Source organism: Callithrix jacchus, chromosome 15 (genome assembly GCF_049354715.1).
Source record: "Callithrix jacchus isolate 240 chromosome 15, calJac240_pri, whole genome shotgun sequence".
Lineage (NCBI taxonomy): Eukaryota > Metazoa > Chordata > Mammalia > Primates > Cebidae > Callithrix > Callithrix jacchus.
The window spans coordinates 12,519,786-12,542,587 of NC_133516.1; the positions used below are offsets into that span (position 1 = coordinate 12,519,786).

General features: G+C 45.5%; 1 long non-coding RNA gene and 2 other non-coding genes across 7 annotated transcripts in view; all 3 read left to right on the forward strand.

Moving 5' to 3' along the window:
- LOC118147844 (uncharacterized) overlaps positions 1–22,802 on the forward strand; it is a 148,755-nt gene that overhangs the window by 15,905 nt on the left and 110,048 nt on the right. For 3 of the 5 annotated variants that reach the window (XR_013527149.1, XR_008476913.2, XR_008476915.2), the window contains exons 3-4: positions 1,317–1,767; positions 3,281–3,352. This is a non-coding gene — a long non-coding RNA (uncharacterized LOC118147844). Of the gene's footprint in view, positions 1–1,316; positions 1,768–3,280; positions 3,353–3,490; positions 3,845–22,802 lie in introns of those variants that run through there. The other 2 variants (XR_004734481.3, XR_004734480.3) reach the window with 1 other exon arrangement.
- Positions 1,822–1,999, forward strand: LOC118148234 (small nucleolar RNA SNORA81). Its single transcript, XR_004734998.1, has one exon. It is a non-coding gene; the product is annotated as a small nucleolar RNA SNORA81 (small nucleolar RNA).
- On the forward strand, positions 3,080–3,210 carry LOC118148175 (small nucleolar RNA SNORA63). The gene has a single exon (XR_004734951.1). It is a non-coding gene; the product is annotated as a small nucleolar RNA SNORA63 (small nucleolar RNA).

Genomic DNA, 22,802 nt, shown 5'->3' on the forward strand with positions numbered 1-22,802 from the left:
AGAGTCTTTTTCTGTCGCCCAGGCTGGACTGCAGTGGCGCGATCTCTGCTCACTGCAACGTCCGCCTCCTGGGTTCAAATGATTCCCCTGCCTCAGCCTCCCAAGCAGCTGGGACTACAGGCATGTGCCACCATGTCCAGCTAAGTTTTTTTTTTTTTTTTTGAGACGGAGTTTTTCTCTTGTTACCCAGGCTGGAGTGCAATGGCGCGATCTCGGCTCACCGCAACCTCTGCCTCCTGGGTTCAGGCAATTCTCCGGCCTCAGCCTCCTGAGTAGCTGGGATTACAGGCACGCGCCACCATGCCCAGCTAATTTTTGTATTTTTAGTAGAGACGGGGTTTCACCGTATTAGCCAGGCTAGTCTCAAACTCCTGACCTCGTGATCCACCCACCTCGGCCCCCCAGAGTGCTGGGATTATAGGTGTGAGCCACCAGGCCCAGCCAGTGTGACACAATTAATGAAGCAACACTGATGTATAATTATGAACTAAGGTCCACAACCTATTCAGGTTTTCTTAGTTTTTATGTAAGTTACTTTTTCTGTTCCAGAATCTTATCCAGGATACCATATTCATTACACTTTGGTGTTGTGTGTCTTTAGACTCCTCTAGGCTGTGACAGTCTCAGAATTTTTTAGTTTTGATGACCTTGACAGTTTTGAGGAGTATTAGGTATTTTGTAGGATATCCTTCTGTTAGAATTGATTGACGTTTTCCTCTGGATTAGACTTGGATTTGGGGCTTTTATATCTGAGGAAGACCACAGATATAAAGTGCGATTCTCATCACATCAGATTGAGAGTTAAGACTGTTGATTGTGACCTTGATTGCGTGGCTGAGGTAGTATTCAGAAGGGTTATATGCTGGAAAGTTACTCTTCTACCCTCCTTCCACACTCTACTAATTGGAAGGAAGTCATGATGCCCAACTCACAGTTAAGTGAAACATTTTTTTTCTAACTTTTCAAATGGATCAGCTTGTTTTGGATGAAGCAGATAAAAATGTTGAACCAACGAATTAAGGATCAAATCCATGAGATTTACTAGAAATTAAATACAAGTACTCAGGTATGCACATGATTTTTCTCCAGCTGGCAGGTTGGGTTAATTGTTACGATATAGCTGTGAAGTGCTATATTGTCCTTTCCCCCTGCTCAAAGCAATTGTTTCCCACAATCTCTGTCTCACTCAGTTCTATAGTAAGACATGGACGCTTGGTCTCAAACATTATTTCTCTAAGTATTGTTATGAAACTATTACATCTGCCTAATTGATTTGTCAACATAATTAGTCATTGTCTTTTTTTTTTTTTTTCCAGAATCTCACTTCATCACCCAGGCTGGAGTGAATTGGCACTATCTGAGATCACTGCAATCTCCGCCTCTCGGGTTCAGTTTCCACCTCTAGTCTCGTGCCACAGCCTCCCGACTAGTAGCTGGGAGTACAGGCATGAGCCACCACGCCCAGCTAATTTTTGTGTTTTCGGTAGAGACCCAGTTCCACCTTGTCAGCCAGTTTGGCTGGTCTCAAACTTCTGACCTCAAGTGATCTGCCTGCCTTGGCCTTCCAAAGTGCTGGGATTACAGGCATGAGCCACTGCGCCCAGCCAGTCATTGTCTCTTTTAAAGATTGTGTTGCTTTCTGCCTCAATACTAATCAACATGTTGGAAGTTATCAAGAAGTTCCTGACAGATGTATTTCTAATTCTGGTGAAGAAAGAAGAATTGGCCCTTGATAGGATCAATGTTTTACAATAATTGTGAAAGATGGTAATGTTTTTCTAATTGATATACATAAAAGCCATAGCCAGGGATTTAAAATTTACCTTCTTGTTTAAGCTCTGTTCTAAAATCGCGAAACTAGTATCATTTCTTAGCATTTGTAATAAAGCTATGAGACAAAACACAAGAAGAAAAATCAACTACCCAACTGTACCAGATAGAAGAAAAACTGAGTTGAACCTCTTTTGTATTTGTTTGTTTTTGTTTTGAGACGGAGTCTCACTCTGTCACCCAGGCTGGAGTGCAATGGCACGATCTCGGCTCACTGCAGTCTCTGGAGATTCAAGCAATTCTCCTGCCTCAGCCTCCCAAGTAGCTGGGATCACAGGTGCCCACCACCACACCCAGCTAATTTTTTGTATTTTTAGTAGAGATGGGGTTTCACCATGTTGCCCAGCCTGATCTCGAACTGCTGACCTCAGGGGATCCACCTGTCTCAGCCTCCCAAAATCCTGGGATTACAGGCGTGAGCCACCACGCCCAGCCTGAGTTGAACCTCTTTTTTAACAACAGAATAATTAGTTCTAAGATTTGGTCCAGTAATATCTATATTTAGGCAGAATTAGTAAAATCAATGAATAACTACTCTTTTCCAATGGTAGGGATGAGGTATAGAAATCAAATGGCTTTTTATTCCAACTTTAACGTGAATTAATGTTTTCCTCTTGTAAATACTTTAAAGAAGGAAATTGTATGCGCTTTTGACAGATGAGAGATTAACCAGTCAGATTGTTCCTTGAAGAACACAGAGGGAAAGATATCCCGGCTTCTGAGAAAAAGCATGTCTGTTTCTGGTGTGATAAGGGCTATTCTTCCCTAGTATTGCTAATTAAGATGCTATTAATATCTGATTATAGTTGAGCCTTAAACAACATGATTGGGGCACCAACCCCCATACAGTCAAAAATCTGCGTATAATTTTTGACTCTCCAAAAACTTAACTACCAACAATGTTGGCCAGAAGCCCTACTAATAACAGTCGATTAAGCACGTTTTGTAAGTTATATGTTTGATAACACTGTATTCTTATAATAAAGTAAGCTAGAGAGAAGAAAATGTTATTAAGAAAATGGTAAGGAAGAGAGAATATATTTACTGTTCGTTAGGTGGAAGTGGATCATCATAAAGGCCTTCATCTTCCTCATGTTCATGTCAAGTAGGCTAAGGTGGAGGAGGGACAGGACGGGTTGTTCTTGCTGCCTAAAGGGTGGCAGAGGCAGAAGAGAATCCACTTACAAATGGTCCTGCCCAGTTCAGACCTGTTACCTTCAAGGGTACACTGTGTTTTCTTAGTAAACTGAGGCAGGATCTAATTACACTGTAGCTGTGAAGTGCTGCATTGTCTTTGCCCCCTGCTCAAAATAAAACTGTTACCTTTCAAGCCCTGTCTGCCATGGTGCACTAGCAGCAGGGATGTTTGGTGTCAGACATGTATACCAGTTTAAGTACTGACTTTGACAAATGACTCTTGAGAAAATTAGGGGTTGGTGATATTTTGCAGGTAGTGAGAGAAGAAGAAAACATGGAGGGAATTCAGATAAAGGACAAACCCCTGACTACTACTGACTTATTGGTAAGTATTCCAATTCTTTATTTAATTACAGTATCTAGCAAAAGCTGGTTTAGGGGAAAAGTTTATAGTAGACTTTGCCAGTTAAGTTGTAGGGGGATAAACTTATTTTATTTTATTTTATTTTTTTTGTATTTTTAGGAGAAACGGGGTTTCACCATATTAGTCAGAATGGTCTCACTCTCTTGACCTCATGATCCACCCATCTCGGCCTCCCAAAATGCTAGGATTACAGGAGTGAGCCACTGTGCTTGGCCTAGTTTATTACTCTTTTGGGGCCTAGAAGAGTGTGCAGAAGTTGCTTTTTGAAACATAATTTCAATATGTACTATCACATCTGAGGTTCTTGATTTCTATGTTTAGTAGTGTTATAGTGATCGTCAGCTGTGATCTGCCCACTACTTGTGAAAACTGTCTATTTGATCATTTGTCATCTTTGAATTCCTTGCTTTTTATTCTGGTGAAATAAATTCACAGACGTTATGTGTCACTAAACAACTGGGGTGTGTTCTGAAAGATCACAGAGTGACTTACACAAACGCAGATGGTGTAGCCTACTACAAACCTAGGCTGTGTGCTGTAGCCCGTTGCTCCTCTATACTGAATACTGTAGGCGGTTGTAGCACAATGGTATCTGTATATCTAAACATAGAAAAGGTTGAGTAAAGATACGGTATCAATGATTAAAAACGGCACCCTTGTATAGGGCACTTACAGTGGAGAAACTTGTAGCACTGGAAGTTGCTCTGTGTGAGTCAGTGAGTGAGTGGTGAGCGAATGTGAAGGCCTAGGACATTGCTATATGCTATAGTAGACTTTATAAATACTCTCCACACAGGCTACACTACATTTATTTTTAAAATAAAGTAATTGCTGGGTGTGGTGGCTCACGCCTGACGCCTGTAATTCCAGCACTTTTGGAGGCTAAGGTAGGTGGATCACCTAAGGCTAAGGTCGGGCGTTCGAGACCAGCCTGACCAACATGAAGAAACCCCATCTCTACTAAAAATACAAAATTAGCTGGGCATGGTGGTGCATGCCTGTAATCTCAGCTACTCAGGAGCCTGAGGGAGGAGAATTACTTGAACCGGGAGATGGAGGCTGTGGTGAGTTGAGGTAGTACCATTGCCCTCCAGCCTGGGCAACAAGAGCGAAACTCTGTCTCAAAAACAAAACACAACTACAGTAGCCTTTATAAACACTCTGCATGTAGGCGACACTACATTTATTTTTAAAAATAAAGTACTTGCTGGGTGCGGTGGCTCACGACTGTAATCCCAGCACTTTGGGAGGCTGAGGCAGGTGGATCACCTGAGATCAGGCTTTCAAGACCAGCATGACCAACATGTGAAACCCCGTCTCTACTAAAATACAAAATTAGCCTGGCCTGGTGGCACATGCCTATAATCCTAGCTACTTGGGAGGCTGAGGCAGAAGAATCGCTTGAACCTGGGAGGCAGAGGTTGTGGTGAGCCAAGATCGCACCATTGCATTCCAGCCTGGGACACAAGAGTGAAACTTCGTCTCAAATAAAAAAGTAAATAAATATAAAAATAAAGTAATTAGGCTATAACTTTACAACAGCTATGAAGTCATTAGGTGACAAGAATTTCTCAGCTCCAATATAAACTTATGGGACCACCACTGGAAATGCAATTTGTAGTTGACCAAAATGTCATTATCCAGTGCATGACTGTATTGTTTCTCAAGGTTTTGTCAGCCAGGCAGATGAATCAGGAAAATAATTTTATCACATTTTAACATGATATTTAAGCTGCACTTGGGAGGACTCATAGTCAGAACACAGTGGGAAAGCAAATGTGAAATGCAAATCGGATTCTAGACTCTATATGCCATGGATGTTTCAGGGAAAAGTCAATCATTCTATTAGATTTGGTTATCTTTAACTTACCTGTTAGTCTTTCTTAGAGTCATGTTTGCCCATAGCTTGTGCTTCCTTGATGATTCCTCTATAACTGGAATATTCTCAGCATTTTCTGGTCACAGTTTATATTGACCCTAGCCTAGTTATATTGGCTTTATCACTAGTAAATTCAACTATGCCTTGTTACCAGTGTAAGAATGACTTAGTTTAAAAAAAAATGTGGTACTTCATAGAAGTGGATGACCAGGTCGTGGTCTGAAATGGCATGGGCCTGATTTCAGAAATAGATTTATAAGCAAAACAGCAGGTTGTTTGGGTAAAGAAGGAGTCTTTTCATATTTGTTTTTCTCTTGTTCTGATTATTTGATATTTTAAGTTCCTAAAGCAAGAACATTTTTGATTGGTTGTGTGATCCATTTTAGTAGAGAACTATAGTGGCAAACATATTTTCGTTATTTGTGTTAGAGTCCGTGGCATGAACTGAGCAGAAAGGAGTGTTAAATATGGTTTACCACAATAACGTTTTTCCAGATTTCCCTCTACTGGTAAAAGTTTCAAGTCCTAGACCAAGGCTACCCAATAGAATTTTCTGTGATGATGGAAAGCTTCTGTGTTTGTACTGTCTAATACAGGAGTGACAGATAACATGTGAATATCGAAATGCACTTAATGCAACTGAGGAATTGAGTTTTCTATTTAATTTAATTTTTTTCTTTTTTTTTTGAGATGGAGTTTTGCTCTTGTTGTCCAGGCTGGAGTACAATGGTGTGATCTCGGCTCACTACAACCTCTGCCTCCTGGGTTCAAGTGATTCTCCTGCCTCAGCCTCCCTAGTAGCTGGGATTACAGGCGCCCGCCACCACTCCCAGCTGATTTTTGTATTTTTAGTAGAGACGGGGTTCCACCATGTTGGCGAGGCTGTTCTCGAACTCCTGACCTCAAGTGATCCACCCACCTCAGCCTCCCTAAGTGCTGGGATTACAGGCGTGAGCCATCGCACCCAGCCTATTTCACTTCATTTTAATTAATTTAAATTTAAATAGCCGTATGTGGCTAGTGACTATTTATTGGACAGCCCAGTCCTAAACAACAGTGTACATTTCAGAGCTTACATCTGTAGTTAATTCTGAAAGTATATCAAAATAGATTCATAACCGTGCCTTTTGTTTTGTGCCTGGCGTTTACATCTGCCCCAGACTGACAGGATACCCACTCTTGGCTGGCCTACTTTCGTAGGGGCTTTAACTTTACTACCCAAAACCCAATATTTTCATCTGCTTTGTAAGTCATAATGTTCATTTTGCAGCCAGATGAGCCTTATGCCATGGATAACTCCTGTTGTACTAACTGCAAAATAAATCTTGTCTTTTTCTCTGGATATTTTGATCAGTATCTTGTATTCCATTTAGAAGCACTCTACGTATAATTTTGGCAAATAAACAGCCACCGGTGGTTAACTAACTGGTAGCTCAGATTGTTCAGTAGTTCATGTAGTACTTGCTAAATAATATTCTGATTAATACTTTTTCTTTTGTTCAGAACTGGTAGTCAGGTCAACTTGGGAAGACAGGTGTGACCATAAATGTTAAGATGAAAGGATTCTTTGTGACACTGAGACTTTCTGCAGTGGAGCAAATGACAGTGTACATAGCTGACATTCAATTCCTGGGATGAGATAGCTTGGGATACGGTGCTCACGATATGATGCTCACTGTGGCTGAATAGGCAGTCACAACGTGCACTGGGTTTCTTTCTTTGAGAATATTTGAATCTTGTCTGAATACTCATAACAGATCAGAGATGTAGATTTTGATAGCAGAGATTTATGCCTTCATTAGTCATGAGCTCTTGTGAGGAAAGCAATTGGTTTTATCCTCATTAGAGTTAGACCCTGTGGTTGTGACATTTAGTAGTAGCAAACACTAGTACTGATTAAACAAATAATATGTGTGAGAAAAATATAACAATATTTTATAATGTTTGTATTCTCTGATATAGCAACTTCTTTTAATTATCTTTGTTACTGGAGTGCAGTGGCTCAATCTTGGCTCACTACAATCTCCACCTCCCGGGTTCAAGCGATTCTTCTGCCTCAGCCTGCTGAATAGCTGGAACTATAGGTGGGCACCACCATGTCTGACTAATTTTTGTATTTTTAGTCGAGATGGGGTTTTAGCATGTTAGCCAGGCTGGTCTTGAATTCTTGACCTCAGGTGATCTGCCCACCTTGGCCTCCCAAAGTGCTGGGATTACAGCTGTAAGCCAGCATGCTCAGCCCTAATCTGTTCTTAAAATGAACACTTTTTAAAAACAGAACATGAATACAATTGGACCAAGCAGTTTATGGCCTATATTTAATTTAAAATAGCCGTTTTCTTTGTCCCATAATACAGTAGAATACATTTTCTGTTTCCTTTTTCAATAATATTCTCTAACTACTTGCAGCCCATTTAGGGCATCTGTCTTGTCTTTTATAGAGTAAAAAACCTGAATCCATTCTTGTGTAAAAATTCACTTTGCCTTGCAGCACTGCTCTTATACAACCCCCATTACACTGATTCCTGGTGCCAGTTCATGAGGACTTCAAGCTCAGTATCTTCTCAACAGAAGTGTTTGAGCGCGGAGTACTTGGGATTTACTTAGCAGCAAGAACAGGTTTTTAGACCTGTAGGAGTTTGTTCCCAGCCCTCCAAGGGTGCCCACTCATCTCGTAGCTACAGGCTTGTTCCGGCTGATGAGCCGTTTGTCAGTCGGGTCCTTTGCTTTTGTTAGTATGTGACTGGCAGCAGTGATAGCCACCTTGTGGGCACAGTCTAAGGAAGCCGTCTCCTTCCATTTCTATAATGTCAAAATTTCATTCAGTGCTTCTGCACATTTTGAGAACACTGAAAAATGACCAAAACTTTCATTGTGAAACCTTCAGTATCACGATAAGCAAATCACAACCCTTTTTAACAGTGTCATGTATACATGGCTATGCAGGTAAGATCTTTGCATAAGAAGTTCATAAACAGAATCGAGTTTGCCAAAATTATATGTACTATCTGCCAAATATACGCAGAGACAGTCGAAGGTCCCGTTTGTATTTATTTGGATAAGAGAGCAGCAATTTTTGTTTTCTGCCATTTTATGAGAATTTTCATAGAAATAAAGAAGATAATTTCAAACTCCATTTTTCTTTTTGAGATGAAGTTTCACTTTTGTTGCCCAGGCTGGAGTGCAATGGCACGATTTCAGCTGACCATAACTTCCGCCTCCCGGGTTCAAGCGATTCTCCTGTCCCAGCCTCCCGAGTAGCTGGGATTACAGGTGCCCACCACCACGCCTGGCTAATTTTGTATTTGTAATAGAGACGGGGTTTCTCCATGTTGGTCAGGCTGGTCTCGAACTCCCAACCTCAGGTGATCCGCCCACCTCGGTCTCCCAAAGTGCTGGGATTACAGGTGTGAGCCACCGCGCTTGGCTCCAAACTTCATTTTTCAAACCAGGTAGCTACAAACTAGGGAGAACTGCAGTTGCTGCTGCACTTGGATTGTAGTAATATCTGACAGACACAGTTCTCCAGTGTAAGAGGCCAATATATCCATTATCAGAATTTTCCTCTGGGCTAGTGTGGTGGCTAATGCCATCACTGTGGGAGGCCAAGGCAGAAGAATCGCTTAAGGCCAGGAGTTCAAGATTAGCCGGGGCAATATAGCAAGGCCCCTGTCTCTACTAAAAATATTAAAATGAGCTGAGTATGGAGGCACACACCTATACTCCTAGACACTGGGGAGGCTAAGGCAGGAGGGTCACTTGAACCTAGGATTGAGGCTATGGTGAACTATGATCATGCCACTGTACTCTAGCCTGGTAACAGAGCAAAACCTTGTCTCAAAAAGAAATTCCCTTTTTTCACCCTTGGGAGATTTTAGTTGGAACCTGAATCAGTCACCTGAATGTGACTTTATTCGGTCTCACAAAGCAGTCAAAATAATGGTAATGTATGGTCCTTCAGGTGTTCTGCCCAAACTAATTTAGCAGCTGCCATTTTCAACTGGCAAGTGTCTTTGGGAGGTGATGAGATGTTTTATTGATTTAGGACTTGCCTGTCTGCACTTGGACTTGTGAGATTCATTCTTCATAAATGCTTTCCCATTCTCTTCTTCACCATTCTGAATCCCAAATCCTATTCTAACTAGCGTACAGAATGTACCGTTTTGTTTATTTACCATCCTAATCCAGTTGTATGAATCCTTCCATCCATCATTAAAATAACAGTCATTTAGCTCACTTTTATGGTGATGTTTACATTGTGTTAGCCTTGGTATTGCAGTCCTTCTCATTTTCATTTTCCAAACTCTTAGAAAATAGGATCACATTACTTGCTGTGTTAAAATTAAACTAGCGGGCCGGGCATGGTGGCTCACACCTATATTCCGAGCACTTTGGGAGGCCAAGGTGTGTGGATCACAAGGTCCTGGCCAACCTGGTGAATGAAACCCTATCTCTACTAAAACACAAAAATTAGCTGGACATGGTGACACATGCCTGTAATCCCAGTTACCAAGGAGACTGAGGCAGGAGAATTGCTTGACGTCAGGAGGCGAGGTTGCAGTGAGCCGAGATTGCACCACTGCACTCCAGCCTGGGCGAGAGAGACTATCTGCTTCTGGGGAGACCTCAGGAAACTTTTACTCTTGGTGGAAGGTGAAGGGAGAATGCACTTCACTGGCCCAGAGCAGGAGCAAGAGTCGGGGTGGGGGGCGGCTAGGGGCCCACACTTTTAAACGACCAGACCTCATGGGAACCCATTCACTACCGTGTGAGGACAGCACCAAACCGTTCATGATCAAAGAACTCCCACCAGCTCCCACCTCCAGCACTGGGGATTGCAGTTCCACATGAGATTTGGGCAGGAACAAATACCCAAACTGTGTCAACATGGAAATAAGTAACCTGGAAAAGGAGAACTGCACTGTTCATGTACTGGGAAGGGTTGCCTGGGAACCCTGTGGCCTCACTCGCACCAGGCACAGCCTGGTCTCCACCCTGCTTACTGTAGCTTCCTGGACAGGGAAGGTTTCTGACTGAAAGGTGCTCTTGATCCTGCATTCATAGATCCATAACTGAAACAAAGTTGCACCAAACAATGTTTACTCTTGTTATCTGTGATACATTTCTGCATTTTCGGTTCTGATGGTAACTCAAAATTCCATGAACGATTTAGTGGAAGCCGGCATTTTGAAGAGAACACCACTAGGTGGATCCAGAGTTCCGTCCAACTACAAAGTGATCCTAACGCTTGATCATTGCCAAAACAGAAATAAACCCCACGGTGAAACCCCATCTCTACTAAAAATACAAAAATTAGCTGGGCTAATTTTTTTTGGTAGCACGCGCCTGTAATCCCAGCTACTCGGGAGGCTGAGGCAGGAGAATCGCTTGATCCTGGGAGGTGGAGGCTGAGATCGTGCCACTGCACTCCAGTGCAGAAAACCCCAGAGTTCATATAAGTAGGTAACACCATCAAAAAGAAAAACTAATGGACTATAATCAGGGGATATTCTATGACTATCAGAAGTAAATTAATTAATCATTCCATTCTGACTCGTTTTTCCTTTGTTGAGAAAATATTATAATAAAACCTGCTCTTCTGAATGTTTCGCTGTCTTTATGGAAAAGACACTCAAATTTTAGGTCTCTTGTTCTAGTCTGAATAGTCTCATATGAATTAGGAAATGGAACTGGTGTTCTAATTAAAAATCAATTTGGGGCCAGGCATAGTGGCTCATGTCTGTAATCCCAGCACTTTGGGAGGCCAAGGCAGGCAAATTATGAGGTCAGGAGATTGAGACCATCCTGGCCAACATGGTGAAACCCTATCTCTTAAAAAAAAAAAAAAGAATCAGTTTGACATTCAAAATGCTCTGTGAATCACATCAGTATTAAAGATGAAACTGACAGGCTTAAAAGTCATGATCAAATCACCTGGGGTCAGGAGTTCAAGACCAGCCTGGCCAACATGGCAAAACCCCATCTTTACTAAAAATACAAAAATTAGCGAGGGGTGGTGGCACATGCCTGTAATCTCAGCTACTCGGGAGGCTGAGGCAGGAGAATCACCTGAACCCAGGCAGCAGAGGTTGCAGTAAGCCAGGATCATGCCACTGTACTCCAGCCTGGGTGACAGAGTGAGACTCCATCTCAAAAATAAAAAAAATAGAAAGTCATGATCATAAACTGATAAGAATCCTATAAAAAGCCATAATAAAAATCTAGCTTCTTTCTACCTTTTATTTTACTCTTTCAAGTCCCATGGTTGGGCCAATCTTGGCTCTTATTCGGGGTGGCAAAGAAAAGGAAGATAATGTCCAGGTGTGGTGGCTCACGCCTGTAATTCCAGTACTTTAGGAGGCTGAGGCAGGTGGATCACCTCAGGTCAGGAGTTTGAGACCAGTCTGGCTAAAATGGCAAAACGTGTCTCTGCTAAAAATACAAAAATTAGCTGGGTGTGGTGGCAGGTGCCTGTAATCCCAGCTACCCGGGAGGCTGAGGCAGGAGAATCGCTTGAACCTGGGAGGCAGAGGTTGCAGTGAGCTGATATTGTGCCACTGCACTCCAGCCTGGGTGACAGAGTGAGACTCTGTCAAAAGAAAGAGAAAAAGAAGAAAGAAAGAGAAGGAGGGAGGGAAGGAAGGAAGGAGGGAAGGAACAGAGGGATGGAGGGAGGTAAAACTACCTGTAATGCTTTGTTACATCCATTTCTACCATGTTAAGTATTTTTTCCCTTAGTTTGTTGTGATCTATTCCTTGTTAAACAGATATGCCCCTGCTATCCACTAGTCCAGAGGCCATACTGACATGTTTTTAAAAATCACAAATCCCTCAGAGTTTACTGGAAAGCTTATAATTTCAACTTCTTAGGTTTTTCTTAGTAAATCCATTGTAGTAACTGATGCTAGGAAGCATAAATGGTTACCGTTTAGTAGTAGTTACTTATCCTGTCCCCCTAAGTAAGAAGGGACCTACCTAACATTTGGATTTATAACCCACATTTTAAGTGTGGAAATGGATCAGGTGCGGTGGCTCACGCCTGTAATCCCAGCACTGTGGGAGGCCGAGGCAGGTGGATCACGAGGTCAAGAGATTAAGACCATCCTGGCCAACATGGTGAAACTCTGTCTCTACTAAAAATACAAAAAACAGCCAGGCATGGTGGCATGTGCCTGTGGTCCCAGCTACTCGGGAGGCTGAGGCAGAAGAATCGCTTGAACCCAGGAGGCGGAGGTTGCAGTGAGCCGAGATTGTGCCATTGCACTGCAGCCTGGTGACAGAGCAAGACTCCGTCTCAAAAAAAAAGTGTGGAAATGATATATTTTCTCAGCTGTTGTATCATTTATTAATTCAATTTGAGAGGTTCCAATCTGTTTGACTAGAAGAGATAAAATTCTACTCAGTAGCTGTCTTGGGGTATTTGGTGGCTATGACTTGAGCCAGGAAACTTTAACTCAAGTCAAGGGCAAAGATTAGGGGCCACACACGCACACACCCACGCACGCACGTGTGCACAAAGCATTTGTATTAGAATTCGTTCTTGAGTTAGCCTGGGTGTGTGGCAGAGGGGAAGCCTGGAGTACTTTATTCTGTCTCGCTGCTGGCAATGTAAGACCTACTGCCTAAATTCAACAGAATCCCCACCTGTTGTTGAAAGATATAAACTGTTATATTCCTTACAAGTTAAACATGGGTGTAGATTTCTGTTCACTGGCATGAAAAAATAAAAGCAGGGAAATACCAAGTGAACAAATAGGCAAAGACGAGCCCTGAGTCTTCACTCGGCACACTGATAACACCGGGATTATAAAGTGTTATCCAGTCTCAAGAAGTTATGCTAAAAGCCATTTTTAAATTCCCAGTAACGAATCTGATTATGCAGAATTTGAAACTCATCAAAAAGGCTGAAGTCAAACGTTTGCTTTTCTCAATTGGCCGTAAGTGTTGATTCTTGGGACACGGTTGTTTTACTGACATCTGCTTCCTTTTCTAAATAGAATTCTTGTCGCTGTCTTTTCTTGCCCATGTAGAAAGCAAAGTTCTCCTTTTCCAGGTTGCTTATTTCCATGTTGACACAGTTTGGGTATTTGTTCCTGCCCAAATCGCACATGGAAGTGCAATCCCCAGTGCTGGAGGTGGGGGCTGGTGGGGGTTGTTTGGGTCATGGGCGGATCCCTCATGAACGGTTTGGTGCTGTCCTCAAGGCAGTGAGTGGGTTCCCATGAGGTCTGGTCGTTTAAAAGTGTGTGGCTCCCTACCCCCACCGCTGCCCACCCCACTCTCTTGCTCCTGCTCTGGCCCAGTGAAGTGCATTCTCCCTTCACTTTCCACCAAGAGTGAAAGCTTCCCGAGTCCTCTCCGGAAGCAGATGCTGGAGCTGTGCGTCCTGGACAGCCTGTGGAACCATCAGCCAATTAAACCACTTTTCTTTTCCTTTATGTTTTTTTTGAGACAGAGCCTGGAGTGCAGTGGTGCAATCTCAGCTCCTGCGACCTCTTGCCTCCTGGGTTCAAGTCATGAATACTTAAATAGTAGCTCTTTAAGCCTCAGCACAACCATGGAGGGGGAAATGAGCTCCTCAGAAGCAACTGAGGCACGGAGATGCCAGGTTATCACATAATGTCTATAAATTCCAGACAGACCCCATGGCAGCTCAGAACAGCCAGCTGGTTCAGCCCAGGTCGCGTCCTCACTGCCCTTCCTCCTCCAGGCTGCACAGATCATCCCAAGTTCCCATCAGGAGGGGAGCGCAGGGGAGCAGCTGGGTGGGGTCAAGAGAGGCAATCCAAGGAGGAAGAGAATTTGCTTCACTGCCTGAAGTTTGGGAGCATTTATGTTTTGCTACCGCCTGCATTTTGCTAGTTCTTGTTCTCATTTCCTTTGTAATGTAACCTTTTCCTAGCCCTTTATCTTCGCCTTTCTAAGTAGCAGCACTTTCCTAGAAAAAGAGTGAACCACCCTCCTTTATGTACCTACAGATTTCCCCCAGGAAGAAAGTTAAAGAACCGGCCGACAGGGTGCAGTGGCTCACGCCTGTAATCCCAGTACTTTGGGAGACTGAGGCAGGTGGATCACGAGGTCAAGAGATTGAGACCATCGTGGCCAACATGGTAAAACTCTGTCTCTATTAAAAATACAAAAATTAGCTGGGTGTGGTGGCGAGTGCCTGTAATCCCAGCTACTCAGGAGACTGAGGCAGGAGAATCACTTGAGCCCAGGAGGCGGATTTTACAGGTAGCCGAGATCGCGCCACTGCACTCCAGCCTGGGCAACAGAGCAAGACTCCATCTCAAAAAAAAAAAAAAGAAAGAAAAAGTTAAAGGACAAGCGGAAGGGACCTGAGGTGGCAGTTGCTGCTGTCAGCAATTTGATTATTTTACACTGGGAAGCAGGATCAAGGCTGTGGTGCTGATTTGGGCTGCATTTGTTAAAGAAGCTGCTTTATGGAACTGAACAGTTAAGGATGGTTAGAGACACGGAAAGCAATGATGTGACACTGGCCTAACTCAGAGGGCAGAATACTTTTTCTGTAAACAACACTTTAGGCTCTAGGGGTCATATAGTCTCATCACACTGACTCAATCCTGCTCATTTTTGTTTTTTCCTTGAGACAGTCTCAGCCTGTCACCCAGGCTGGAGTGCAATGTCGAGATCTTGGCTCCCAAGTAGCTGGTATTACAGGTGCCCACCAGCATGCCCAGCCAATTTTTATACATTTTTTTAAATGGATACGGGGTTTTGCCATGTTCGTCAGGCTGGTCTTGAACTCCTGACCTCAAGTGACCCACCCACCTTGACCTCCCAAAGTGCTGGGATTACAGGCATGACTCACCGTGCCCTGCCCGGCCAACAAGTGCTATTTTTTAGTTCCCATAATGTGTCATGTACTGTACATCATATACATTTTTGCTAATCCTCACACCAACCTGCAAAATAGATCTTTTTTATCCTAATGTTACAGATCAGGAAGCTGACACTCAGAGAGCTTAAGTGACATACCCAAGATCACACAGCTAGTGAGTGACAGGTCACAATCGGGTCTGACAGACTCCAGAGCCCCCTCATGCCACGGGGCTGTAGACCTCTCAGTTGTTCCCTCACATGCCTGGAACTGGCCAGACCCTGAGTCTGAGATGCAGGAGTCCTCTCAGTGCTGCCAGCTCCTCAGTGCCTAAGACTCTTAGGACCCAGAGCCCGTGGCCAGTGAATCCGGCAGGGGGTTAAATACACAGATGATGTAAGGCAGCAAAAGTCAGCCCAGGGGCCGGGCGACATGGCTCACACCTGTAATCCCAGCACTGTGGGAGGCAGAGGTGGGCAGATCAGTTGAGCTCAGGAGTTCGAGACCAGCCTGGCCAACATGCTGAAACCCTGTCTCCACTAAAAAATTAGTAGAGACTCCATCTCTACAAAAACTAGCTGGGTGTGATGGCCTGTGCCTGTGGTCCCAGCCACTCAGGAGGCTGATGTGGGAGGATCAGTTCAACCCAGGACGTCAAGGCTGCAGTGAGCCATGATCACACCACTGCACTCCAGCCTGGGTGACAAGCCAGACCCTGTCTCCAAAATAAATACATGAAAAGGGGCGGGGACTGGAAGGCCTGGGTGAGGAAGAGGACATGATCTCCAGGAGTCAGGATGCCCCAGTCCTGGCCCTCACTCAACCCCACAGGGCCTCGAGCCGGTCCCCACTGTGCCCACAGCCTGGTGGTCAATCGCTGTCCCTGGCGGGGCCCCAGGAGCCACCAGGGGCTCTGCCTGCAGGATGTTCTCTACAGTTTTCTGGTTCTGAGAATTCTGGGTTTTTTTCCAGAGCCCTGGGGGATACCTGGTGAATAGGCTACTGTCTCTGCTGCCAGGAACCCGGGCCCCGGGGGAGACAGGCGAGGGCACACTCCGAGCAGCTGCAGCTTCTCTCCGGAGTGACTTGCCACCCACGGGCCTGGATGAGACTCCCCCACCTCCGCAGCCCCCTCCTGCTTTGTCTCCTAGCATAAGACAGAGGGCCATAGGATGGGGTGGGACAGACAAGGACGTCACACACTGTGAGGGTGAATATTGTTCCGCGCGCTTGAGTTTGGATTGTGTAAATGTATTCCTGCGTGTCTGCTGTGTTGGGGTACAGTTCGCATCTCCCTGAGGCTGCACTCTCAGGAGTGAGGAAAACCTGGCTCCAGACTGACCTGGACCCCCATGGTGCTCCAGGCGTCCCACCCTCCCCTGTGGCATCGGGAGCTCCTGCTGTCACTGGCCCAGGTGGGTCGTGTGTCTTTCTCTGCGTTGTAAGGGCCTGCTCTGGGAGCATCCTTCCTCTTTGCGGCCTCTGCAAATCCTCATCTGGAGGCGGGGAATGTCCCAGATGACCCTGAAACAGTTCAGTCCAGCATCTGAGAGCCCCTCTGTGCCCAGTGTGTGTCCCTTCCCTTCCCACAAGGCAGGGCCCTTGGGAGAGCAGGGAAAGGAGCTGCCAGCTCCAGGCAGTTGTCTTACCCAGAGGTGCAACCTACCCTGGCAAGGGGCTGTAACCAGCTGATCATTTTACCTGGAGGTGCCACTTACCCTGCAGAGGGGCTGGAGCTTCTCGGGCTTTTCAGTTCCTGTGTCACATCCCAGCTTTGCCCACCCCAGACTGTGGGTGTCTATGGATGACGAAGTCCCCTGAGCCAGGCCAACCCCCTCCCTCCCAATGGGGGGCTCTGTGGTCCCTGGCAGCCCTGGCATCATCCAGGGCACAGAGGCCATGGACCCTGGAGACATAGCCCTTCCCCTTCACTCAGGGGAAGGTCAAGGGCACAGCTCCCTCTGTCTCTCCATCCCTCCCTCACAGAGCTTTCAGCAAGATAGATGGTCATTCTCCTGTCCTCACTGTTTGCTCCTGGCATAAGGGGACCCCAGGATTACTTCCCTGGAGAGGAATCTCTTGGATTTTCCTCAGATGCCCCCAAGTCCCGTCTGGAGGAGGGAGGTGGGGGCACATCCCTGAGGCAATTTCTCCCCCTGACCTCCCTCCACTCTTTGCCGATTCCCCAGATATTAGTTTTCTAAGCTATGCAGTAAATTTCCCAAACCTTAGTAGCTTATAGCAACGATCATGTATTATCTCATAGTTTCTGAGGGGCAGATTAGCTGGGTGGTTCTACCTCAGGGTTTCTGGTAAGCAGCTTTCAGCCAGGGCTGCGGTTCTCAGAAGGCTTGAGGATGAGACTCTGCCTCAGAGAAAGCCTCACACTTTCTTGCCAGGTAACAACTAAGTGCTGTAGAACACCCAAGGAAACAATGCTGTTATGCTTTGTCACTGAGAACCTGCAAAAGGACCTAGATTGTGCTAAACAATGCAAGGGAAGAGTAGGGCAAAGGGTAAATCCCTGAAGGGAGAGGACACATTTCAAAGCAAAGAAAAGCTGGCGGGCTGATTCGTGAATTGTGCAAGCCTAACATTACAGCATTGTGCCATTTCTCCTGCCGTGGGGTCACCTGTCTTTCAAACAAAGGCTTCTAAGACTCAGTAGTCCCAGGATAGAACTATAGTCTAAGAGCTCCCTGTGGGAGAGGAGGCCTAGAGGGGAAGCGTGAGGACAGAACAGAGCTCTAGGGCTGGCAGTTCAGACTGGAGCTTCTTTCCTTTTAGGAAAAATACCGCAGGCTGTCCTTGGCAGCCCCATCACTAGGAGTGTAACTAAGGAGGTAGTGGTCATCTTTTGCCCCCTCGTGGACACTTAAAGTGCAGCCCTGTCTAGGCGCAGTGGCTCCCGCCTATAATCCCAGCACTTTGGGAGGCCGAGGCAGGTGGATCACCTGAGGTGGGGAGTTTGAGACCAGACTGACCAACATGGATAAACCTTGTCTCTACTAAAAATACAAAATTAGCCGGGTGTGGTGTCACATGACTGTAATCCCAGCTACTCAGGAGGCTGAGGCAGGAGAATCGCTTCAACCCAGGAAGTAGAGGTTGTGGTAAGCCGAGATTGCACCATTGCACTCCAGCCTGGGCAACAAGAGCAAAACTCCGTCTCAAAAAAAAAAAAAAGTGCAGCCCTTCCTCCTGTATGAGCACCTGTTAGGGTGAAAATAAATGCATCTTTAACCACGGGGGCTTTTTATGGCACAGCTCCCTGACCTTGCACAGATCACAGAGTGAGTTAGTAATAAGTAGTTCCAGATTTTTTTCAGGGTGACTCTCAAGTTGTGACATGCATGATCTAAAATCTTTGAATCAGCTGGGCGCGGTGGCTCATGCCTATAATCTCGGCACTTTGGGAGGCTGAGGCAGGCGGATCACCTGAGGTCAGAAGCTCGAGACCAACCTGGCCAACATGGAGAACCCCTGTCTACTAAAAATGCAAAAAAAATCAGCCGGGCTTGTTGGCAGTCACCTGTAATCCCAGCTACTCAGGAGACTGAGGCAAGAGAATTGCTTGAACCCAGGAGTCGGAGATTGCAGTGAGCCAAGATCACGCTGTTGCACTTCAGCCTGGGCAACAGAGCAGGTCTCCATCTCAAAAAAATAGATTAATAAAATAAAATAAAATCTTTGAATCGTATGGTCCTAGATGAGACCCGCAACATCACCTCCTGGCATTCCCTGTACCCCTCCCTGCAGTCAGCGATGAGCAGAGCAGAAGCATCGCCAGCCTTGGAGACCCATGCACCTGCGTTCAGTCTTGACTCTGGGAAGTCTCTCAGCGTCCGTTTTCTCATCCATATAGCATCAATTTACTTCACGGAGTTCACACAGGAATTAAACAAGATGGTGTATGTCAGAGGCTGCAAACTCAAGCACCTTCGGGGCCAAGAAGGTCGGTGGACACTGGCAAACCAGACTTACAAGCCCTTTTCTAAAGGGCACAGTCCCTGTTCCTTTCTGTCCAGTGAAGAAGGAGTATAGACCCTGTGTTGCCAATTTAAAAAAATATGGCACAGTCCAAAAAGACATCTGTGGTTTTCATCGTTCACTCTCTGGTGTGTGCCAAGTGTCCAAGGCATGATTAATAATGGTGGTGGTGGTGGCCAGGCACAGTGACTCACACCTGTAATTCGAGCATTTTGGGAGGCTGAGGCAGGCGGATCACGAGGTCAGAAGTTCAAGACCAGCCTGGCCAATATGGCAAAACCCTGTCTCTACTAAAAATGCAAAATTTAGCCAGGTGTGGTGGTGGGTGCCTGTAATCCCAGCTACTTGGGAGGCTGAGGCAGAATTGCTTGAACCCAGGAGGCAGAGGTTGCAGTGAACTGACATCACGCCACTGCACTCCAGCCTGGGTGACAGAGCGAGACTTCATCTCAAAAAAATAAATAAATAAATAATGGTAGTGGTAATTACTGCGGTGGCAGCTTCTCAGGACCCCCACCCTAATGCTACCCATATGTTACTCCTGACAAGTATTGACGTAGTAACATTCTTTGAGTGTCACTGTGTACCTGGCACTGTGCTAAGTGCTGTAGATACAAACACCAGCAAGAAAATAGCCCTCAGTCCCATGGGCCTTCAGTCAAGTAAGGACAGTTACAGCAGCTAACACGTGCGGCACATTTACAATCTGTCAGCCGATGAGCTAAGCATTCCACCTGTGTGATCTCGGCTAATCCTCACCCAGACTCCCTGAGGCATAGTCTGTGATTACTCTGCTTTCGGATGAGGTGACTTAGAATGGAGGTAACAGATCCCTTTTCTAACCCTCAGCACATCTTCAGGCTTTCTTCCTACTAAGGATTGCTGCCCACCTCCCAGGAAGATGAAATCTCTAAAATTGGAAACAACAATTTCAGCACCTGATTTCTAGCTTGCATCTGAATCGCCACACATTTTTTACAGGTGTTTTTGGTTGGTTGGTTTGTTTTGAGACAGAGTTTCGCTCTTTCACCCAGGCTGGACTGCAGTGGCACAATCTCGGCTGACTGCAACCTCTGCCTCCTGGTTTCAAGTGATTCTCCTGCCTCAGCCTCCCAAGTAACTGGGATTACAGGCATCCACCACCATGCCCAGCTAATCTTTTGTACTTTTAGTAGAGATGAGGTTTCGCCATATTGGCCAGGCTTGTCTTGAACTCTTTTTTTTTTTTTTTTTTGAGACGGAGTTTCATGCTTGTTACCCAGGCTGGAGTACAATGGCGCGATCTCGGCTCACCGCAACCTCCGCCTCCTGGGTTCAGGCAGTTCTCCTGCCTCAGCCTCCTGAGTAGCTGGGATTACAGGCACATGCCACCATGCCCAGCTAATTTTTTGTATTTTTAGTAGAGACAGGGTTTCACCATGTTGACCAGGATGGTCTCGATCTGTTGACCTTGTGATCCACCCGCCTTGGCCCCCCAAAGTGCTTGGATTACCGGCTTGAGCCACCGTGCCCTGCCAGCTGTCTTGAACTCTTGATCTTGTGATCTGCCTCCCTCAGCCTCCCAAAGTGCTGGGATTATGGGTGTGAGCTACCACGCCCAGCCAGGTTTTAAAAATAGTTTGTTGCTTTGCATTTAGCCATTGAAATTTTTATTAATTTGTTTTTCAGTGTGCTGAATCTCAGTTCACATTATTTTAGGCTGCCAATCAGATATTTTCAAAAATTAACTGGGCCACTAATTTAAGGCTTCTGACTTTTGTCCCCTTTTGCTCACCCCCACTAACACCAGCACTGATGTTTCCATTACCACCAGGATGCTGAATGGATAAGCAGTCATATGATCAGAGTACTGCCTTCCACCTACACGGGGAATGAGGGGAGGATCATAGCTCCTGGAGAGGCTGCCTCCACACCCCGAGGGTGTGTGACTAGGCAGTTTGGAGGCCCAGACCCAGCCCACCGTAATAGGAGTGGCCAGGACAGAGCATGGATTTGGAAAACAAACTCAGTATACGTTGGATTAACATTGGGCTCAGGGTGGCAATTCCTTGCGGTTAACCACCTTCTGCAAACATAGCTGACTTGGATTTGCAAGCTGCAAGCTTGGGTGTGGAAGATTTATGAGTCTTTAGCATTTCTGAACTTGTCTTAAGAGCTATCACCCTACTCTGATGACATTCAAAGTGCTTATGGAGGCCTCTGAACCTACCATGGCGCTGAATGAATTCACTGCAGCTACACAGGCCTTTTGACTGTTACTTTTTTTGTTTCTTTTTGAGACAGAGTCTCACTCTGTCACCCAGGCTGGAGTGCAGTGGTTCAATCTTGGTTCACTGCAACCTCCGCCTCCCAGGTTCAAGCGATCCTCCTGCCTCAGCCTCCCGAGTAGCTGAGATTATAGATGTGCCACCATGACTGGCTAATTTTTTTATGTTTTTAGTAGAGATGGAGTTTCACCATTTGACCAGCTGGTCTCAAACTCTGACCTCAAGTGGTCTGCCACCTTGGCCTGAAGTGCAGATTGACACTCATTCCAGGCATGAGCCACTGCACCCAGCCATGACTGTTCCTTAAATACCAAGAAAGTGCCTCCTGCCTCAGAGCCTTTGCGTTAGCTCTTCCTGCTGCCTGGAGTAAGCTTCCCCAGACACTCTGGGGCCTCTCAATGTGTCTTCCCTCAAGCCTCTATTTAAGTGTCTCTATCAGAAAGGACACCTCTGCTCATCCTAGCTCAAGTAGCGTGCGTCACCCTTTCCCTGAGTTCCTGTTCTTTGGCCTTTTTTCTCTGCATGACATTATATCCTGTGCTTGTTTCATTCTTGCCTCTCTCTCTGCTAGAATGTTAGCTCATGCGAGCAGGGCCTTTGTTTTGCTCACAGATGGGCAAAAATCATGCCTGGCACATAGTAGGCCCTCTGAATATTTGTTGCATTGCTTCATGAAGACTCATCCCATTCCTTCTTTCACTAATGTCTACTTAGAACAAAGTCTAAGACATCATTTTTCCTCCAGATTCCTCCAGTGACCTTTTCCGGGAATGTGAGATTCTACTAGAAAACACTTTGACAATTAAAAACCTCAGCGTTTCTACCTAGATGAGTTTCATCACTGTCATAATCTTTTTTTTTTTTTTTTTTTTTTCCTATTTCTGGCTTGGTCTCGTGTTTCTGGGAAATTACTCAATAGATGCTCTTTTTACTACATTTTTATTATGAAAGAATAGAATTTTACCCACAAAAATCCTGTTTATCTAAGGTCAGAATTATAGACTTCTCTGTACAATCACGTTTTTCCCTCTGCCTTCTATGTAGCACCAATTTGGTAAATCAAGGTGACATGGCTTGGTTGTGTCCCCACCCAAATCTCATCTTGAATTGTGGCTCCCATAATCCCCATGTGTTGTGGGAGGGACCGGGAGGGAGGTTATTGAATCATGGGGGCGGGTTTTACCCATGCTGGTCTCCTGATGGTGAACAAGTGAGATCTGATGGTTTTATAAAGGGCAGTTCCTCTGCACATGCGCTCTTGCCTGAGGCCATGTAAGTGGTGCCTGTGCTCCTCCTTTGCCTCCTGCCATGACTGTGAGGCCTCCCCAGCCATGTGGCACTGTGAGTCCATTAAACCTCTTTCCTGGATAAATTACCCAGTCTCGGGTATTTCTTCATAGCATATGAAAATGGACTAGCTGGGCACGGCGGCTC